Genomic DNA, 7,207 nt, shown 5'->3' with positions numbered 1-7,207 from the left:
AGCGGGGAGGGAGCGGGGAGGGAGCGGGGAGGGGGCGGGCGAGGGGGACGGAAGTGGGGGCGGGGAGCGGAAGGAGGAGGTGGGCGGTGAGGGGGCGGAGCTGGGGGTGTCGAGAAATGGAGTGTGTGGGAACGAAGAGGACCGGGCGAGGTTTGGGGTTGGGCGGGCCTGAGGCTCGGGTGATGCCCGCTCTCGGAACTCGCCAGGGCCAGGCCTGGAGACTCCGAGGTCATCGGTTCCCACCCCATCCAGAGAGCAGTCGTCATGGGGGTCGGCGGTTGAGGTCTGTCCCCTGATGCTGAGTGCTACGGGAATAGTGGACCCGCGGAAGCACCGAAATTGTTCATCCCTGAATTTTCGCTTAGTCCTCCCTTCAGTCCTTCCTCCTTTTGTGGATTGAAAAGGCCACGTGAAGTGCCGGAATCGAACCTGCGCAGGTCTTTCACAAAGCCTGTATCTAGGATCTCTTCATGGAGATCCCCCCTTCCCAGGGCTCTTAGAGGGAGCTTCAGAGAAGGAAACCCTCCACGGCCCCACCACCGTGACTGCTCTCGCCATGATCGGCGTTCACCTCCTCCCCAGGCCGCTGACTCTTAAACCCGGTTCTGCAAAATGCCTCTCACCTCCACTCCTTTCCTTTCATTCATTCTTTCTACAAATATTTACTGAGTAGGCTTTATGCTTAGTGCTGGAGACACAGCAAGTGCGAGACAGACGGGCTCTGCTGTCTTGGAGTTTACAGTCTGGTAGGAGAACAAAGTAAGTAGGCCTTTGTCATCTCTCCTTTACCCTTAGCTTAATGATGGACTTGTAACTCATCACCCTATTCTCGCCCTGCCCCCATCAACTGCCAAAGTGATCTTTTAAAAATGCCATTCTAATAGTGTCCCTTTCTTGCTTAAATCCTTTGGTGACCTAGAAGACAATTGGTCAGCTCCTTGAGTGTGACAATCAAGGTTTTGCAAAAGCTGCCCTTACCCTTCACCTTTCTTTGCTATTTCTCCTCTGTCATAAAACCCCAGTGCAATTGGATGATTCCTTATCCTCCCAATGTGCCTGCTCCAGTATTTCTAAACTGTTTGTGTTAGTTGCCAACATTTTTTAAAGTCTGAGAGATTTCTGTCTGAACAGAAATCTGCGTCTCTGCCTTGTCTGGCAGCACTGTGTCCACACTTCTGTGTGGCAGTGATTGGCTGAAGCCAAGGAGTGGCTGCCCACTCTAGATCAGGCATCAGCTTTTCAAAGTGCCAGGGTCCCGCCTGACCTGAGTTTGCTTTCCTCATTTATGTCATCTGTCATATGGGCATTTGTGCCAGTGACCCCCGTACTACAACACCTTTAACATGAGCAAGATTGAAAGGGAGTGTTGTGTAATATAAACAATATAGATTTGACATCGTCACTACAGGATTTGAACCCTGGAAAAGTTTCCCAGTGCGGAAGCTTTCCCACGGGGATCCATCTTTGGCAAACCAAAGGTCACTAATCCAGGGACTGCTCAGGTTGAAATGAGCCTTAATGTGGTATGGCTGTGCCTTATGCCCCCATCTGGAACATAGCCTGGTGGGTCAGAGTGCTCATGGTAATTACACCATAAATGACCTCATCAGTGCATTGAGAGATCAGACGTGCCCATTGCCAGGCGTCCCTGGGTGCCTGCTAATGGATTAGCTGCTTTCACCATCTCTGCATTCTAGTCCAGGGGTTGGCAAACCACTGCTATTAACTGACAGAGATACAAAGAGATATTAAAATACAATGTGGCAGCCACAAGAATATGTATGCCCAGGGTATTGTGGGAGCCTGGGAGAAGGGCACCTAACCCGTCTTGGGAGTGTGGTGAGAGAACAGGAAAACCTTTCTGAAAGAGGTGATACTTAGTCTTAGATTCCGTAATGAATCTTTTTTTTAATTAATAGACTTTATTTTTTAGAGCAGTTTTAGATTTACAAAAATATTAACCAGATATTGCAGAGAGTTCTCATATACCCAATCTCTCCCCACCCACAGTTTCACTATTAACATCTTACATTAGTGTAGTACGTGAGTTAGAATTGATGAACCAATATTGATACACTATTAAGTAAAGTCCATCATTGACATTAGGATTCATTCTTTTTGTTGCACAGTTCTATGGATTTTGACAAATGCATAATATCAGATATCTACCATTACAGTATCATACAGAACAATTTCACTGTCCTGAAACCCCTGTGCATCAGCTAGTCAGCTCTCACCCCCTCCCCTCACCCCAACCCTTGGCAATCACTTCTCTTTTACACTCCCTTTAGTTTTGTCATTTCTGGATGTCGTATAGTTGGAATGATAGAGTCTGAAGCCTTTACTGACTGGATTCTTTCACTAAGCAATATGATTTAAGGTTCTTCCATGTCTTTTTATGGCTTGATAGCTCATTTCTTTTTATCACTGAATAATATTCCATTGTATGGCTGTACCACGGTTTGTCCATTTACCTCCTGTTATGGATTGACTCGTGTCCTCCAAAAAGATCTACTGAAGTCCTAACCCCTGGTGCCTGTGGGTGTGACCTTATTTGGAAAAGAGTCTTTGCAGATGTAATCAAGTTAAGATGAGGTTGTTAGAGTGGCCTGAGTCCAATATGACTGGTGTCCTTAAAAAAGAGGAAAAGGGGTTGGCCCAGTGGTGCAGCGGTTAAGTGCGCACCTTCCACTTCTCAGTGGCCCGGGGTTCTCCGGTTCAGATCCCGGGTGCGGACATGGCACCGCTTGGCATGCTGTGCTGTGGTAGGCGTCCCACATATAAAGTAAAGGAAGATGGGCACAGATGTTAGCTCAGGGCCAGTCTTCCTCAGCAAAAAGAGGAAGAGTGGCAGTAGTTAGCTCAGGGCTAATCTTCCTCAAAAAAAAAAAAAGAGGAAAAGCCAGGTGGAGACACACAGGGGCAAGGCCGTGTGATGACAGGCAGGGATTGGAGTGAGGCAGCTACAAGCCAAGGAGTGCCAGGGATCCATAACCACCACTGGAAACTAGGAAGAGGCAAGAAGGAGTTCTAGCCAGAGTCTCAGAGGGAGCACAGCCCTGCTGACACCTTGATTTCAGACTTCTTGACTCCAGAACCGGGAGAGTATGGTTGGTTGTGTGAAGCCGGCCAGTTGTGGTACTTTGTTGCAGCAGCCACAGGAAACTGATAGACCTACTGAGGAACATCTCGATTCCGCTTTTGACAATTGTGAGCAAAGCTGTATAAACACCTGTGTGCAGGTTTTTGTGTGGACGTAAGTTTTCAGCTCTTTTGGGTAAATACCTGGGAGCATGATTGCTGGATTGTATGTTAAGACTGTATTTAGTTTCGTAAGAAATTGCCAAATCGTCTTCCAAAGTGGCTGTGCGATTTTGCGTTTCCACCAGCAAAGAAAGAGAGTTCCTGGTGCTCCATATTCACACCAGCGTTTGGTATTGGCAGGTTTGGTTTTTATTTTGCATTGTTTTTGATTTCAGCCATTCTTACACAGATGTGTAGTGTAAGAACCTGGTTTTCTCTCCAAAAGTTTCTTTTTTGTTCCTCATATTTTGAAATTTCATGATTAATGACGTTGAGACGCCCAGTGGGTTTCCTTTATCCTCTTCCTTCTTTCCTTCCTTCCTTTCCACCCTCCCTGTCACCCTCCATCCTTCCTTCCTTGCTTTTCTTTCTTTTCTTCCTCCCTCTCTCCTTTCTTCCTCTCTTTCTTTCACCTTTTATTATGACAATTTTCAAACAAACACAAAAGTAGAGAGAATAGTGCAGTAAACTCCACGCACCCATCACCAAGCTTTATTTTACTATTGTATCTACCCCTCACTCTTTTTTTTTTAGCAGCACTATTTTATAGCAAATCCCAGACATTCTATCATTGTATTCGTGAGTACCTTAGTATGTAGCTTTAACAGTAAGAACTTAAAAAAAATAATAACATAACTGCAATTCCATGATCACAGTTAAGGAAATGAGGAATAATTCCTTACTAGCTTACAATACACAGCCCAAGTTTGATTTTCTCTAATTGTCTCAAAAATGACTTTTCACACAGGTTTATTTGAATCAGGATCCAAGCAAGGTCTACACATTGCATTTAGTTGCTAAGTCTCTTTTAACCTGTAACAGTTATTCCTTCTCTTTTTTTATATAAATTATAAATTTATATATAGGTAAATTATCCTATAGAGTTTCTCTCGGTCTGAATTTGGCTGTTTGCATCGTTGTGGTGTTTTTAAAGTGTGACACCATCCCTTGAATGTCCTGTAAACTGGTAGTTAGATCTAGAGCCTTGATTAGATTTCAGTTCAACTTTTGGCGAGAATATTGTATAGGTGGCATTGTGTATTTCCTATTGCATCATATCAGGATGTATAACTGATACTAGCTACTTTCTGGGGAGGAGACATGGCATTTGGTGTTCACAGGGGGCTTTCGTTTTTATCTTTAATATTTCAGTTTTCTTATAATGAATATATATTCATGCATCACTGTGTAATACAAATACATGATTTCAAATGAATACAGCAGGGACAATATCTAATTGTTCCTCACTGATCTCTTTCAATCTGAAAACCCATTTCTTTCAGTTCTGGGATATTTTTGTGAATTATTTCTTTGAAGATTTCTTCCTCTGTCTCCCTATTTTCTTTATCTTCACTTTCTAAACTACAATTATTCAGATATTTCAGCTCCTGGAATGATTTTCTAATTTTATTCTTTTCTCTCTCTCTCTCTCTCTTATTTTTCATCTGTTTGTATTTGAGTCTACTTTCTGAATATTACTTTCCAACCTATTTTTAGTCAGAGTTCTGTACAGGAGACAGAAGCAGAAACCACTCGAGGAATTTTAAGCAGAAAGGGATTTAACACAGGGTGTTAGGTGCTTGCAAACTCATTGGAAGAGCTGGAGTTGCCGAAGGTGGGGGGACTTTTGTTTCAAAGTCACCATGACTGTGTTTGAGAGGTAAGGGTTGCTGCTGCTGCCGGTGTAACTTCTTGACACACGTGCAGCTGGGGACTGGGCACTGGGTCCGGGAGTCTGGCCGCTGACACTTGGCTCAGAAGTAAAGTTCAAAGACAAGAGGACTGTTTGGCTTGAATAGGAAGTGGAAATTGTGGGTAGTCTATGACATGTCAATCTGCATGAAGTCTTTGATATCCATCCAACCAACTCTAGCTTTTCGTTTTAGTGGAACAAGGGCTGAAATCTTGACTCAGAGATCTACAGGTGGAATCAGAAACAGAGCTCCCACAGCTCTCACTAACTTTGCCGGACGAGAGTAGACTGTGTCAAGGAGCTTGGAATTCTCCGAACTCACTGAATTCAATTTTGGTCGCATAATCACCTTTGCTCTCATGTAAATGAGGGTACTGGAAAGGTGGGCATCACTAATGTAGAAAGAAAAGAAGAGGGATTATGAATCTGTATTTCAATTTCATGACAGCTGAACCAGAAATAAGTTTCCCAGTCTGTCTAGGCTTTGCAGATTTCTACCTGCAGAGAAAGTGGCAAGGCACTGTCACGCTTCAGCACTTCCTCTAGCCTTGGAAAGTTCACACTGCTGTCCGCCCCCAGTCTCCTTCTTCAGAGTGCCAGCTGGGCAAAAAGACCCATTAATTTATTGGGTGTTTGTGTGTGTATTTTAAGAATGATATTTTTTAGCATTTAATTTTCAGTAGGAAAACACCTGCTGTATTCATTTGAAATCATGTATTTTTATTACATGGTGATGCACGAATATATATTCATTATGAGAAAACTGAAATATTAAAGATAAAAACTAAAGCCCCCTGTGAACACCAAATGCCATGTCTCCTCCACAGAAAGTAGCTAAGTATCGTTATGCAGCAACCTGTGTGAGTCATGGTTGGTTAGGTTATGCTGCAGTAACAAACATCCTCAAAATCTCAGTGCCTTCCAACAGCGAAGGTTTAATTCTCGATCCTTACAGGTTTGTCATGGGTTGGCTTCAGCTCTATCTAAGGACACAGGTTGAAGAAGCAACTGGGATATTCTAATCTCATGGCAGAGGGAAAAGAAAGAATGGTGGGACCTCTTAAAGCTTCTGCTTGGAAGTCACTTTCATGCACATTTCCTTGGCAGATGCAAATCATATGGCCAAGCCTGATTTCAGTGGGGTGGGGATGTATAATCCTTTCATAGGAAGGGGCAGTGAAAAATTTCCCAAAGATTTAGAGAGTACATAAAATGATAGATACAGGTATCATTTTATATAATTTATTGTGGTACTGAACTTTACTTTCTTCATGCAAAAATATGCCTTAGAAGGGGCCAGCCCCCTGGCCTAATGGTTAAGTTCGGCACACTCTGCTTCAGTGGCCAGGGTTCAGTTCCTGAATGCAGACCTACACTGCTCTTCTGCAGCCATGTTGTGGTGGCGACCAACATACAAAACAGAGAAAGCTTGGCACAGATGTTAGCTCAGGGCGAATCTTCCTCAGCAAAGAGGAGGGTTGGCAACAGATGTTAACTCAGGAGGAATCTTCCCCAGCAAAAAAAAAAAAGCCTTAGAAACCTTTCTGTGTTATGTAAATAGGTCCATCTCCTTTTTAAAACAGATGCATAGTATACCATAATATGGATGTACTATAGTTTATTTAGCTATTTCCCTATTTGAAGACATTTAAATTGTTTCGTTTGCAGCAAATATCCTTGTACTTACACCTTGTGCAGATGTGCAAGTGTTTCTCTGGGGTGGGTAGAGAGAAGTGGGATCACTGATGAGCAGCTCTCCCAAGGAACTGTGCCAATTTTCTTTCTGTATCTGAATATGGCACACTCATTAGGAGAATTTCAAAGAGAGTTTAAGAAAAGGACTGTTTACAAAGAATACTGCGGTACCCAGGGCTGGTAACAGTGGGGCTATCACTACCCATGGGCCTAAAGGAGCAAGGGGAGAGAGCAGTCAGTAGAGCCCGGAGGAGGTGAGTCACGTGGAAAGCGATGGGTGAAACCAGCCCAACAGGGCCCCATAGGAGGGAGCCGAGGGAATAAACACCTCAAATCGCTCTTTTCCCTCTAGTCTTCTGCTGGAATGACCTCAACCAGATGACAAAGGGAGTCTTTTTTTTTTTTTTAAAGATTGGCATCTCAGCTAACAACTGTTGCCAATCTTTTTTTTTTTTTTCTTCTGCTTTATCTCCCCAAACTCCCCCGTACATAGTTGTATATCTTAGTTGTAGGTCC

At 43.7% G+C, this 7,207-nt stretch overlaps 1 long non-coding RNA gene across 1 annotated transcript in view; it reads left to right on the top strand.

Moving 5' to 3' along the window:
* The first annotated feature begins 105 nt into the window (after positions 1-105).
* The window catches only part of LOC139040328 (uncharacterized), a 39,424-nt gene continuing 32,322 nt past the window's right edge, over positions 106-7,207 (top strand). Inside the window, exon 1 of the long non-coding RNA XR_011494652.1 lies at positions 106-759. This is a non-coding gene — a long non-coding RNA (uncharacterized lncRNA). The remainder of the gene's footprint in view (positions 760-7,207) is intronic.

The sequence above is a fragment of the Equus asinus genome, chromosome 15 (genome assembly GCF_041296235.1).
Source record: "Equus asinus isolate D_3611 breed Donkey chromosome 15, EquAss-T2T_v2, whole genome shotgun sequence".
In the NCBI taxonomy this organism is placed as follows: Eukaryota; Metazoa; Chordata; class Mammalia; order Perissodactyla; family Equidae; genus Equus; species Equus asinus.
Note: the sequence above shows the minus strand (reverse complement) of the source record. Positions and strands in the feature narration are given on the sequence as shown.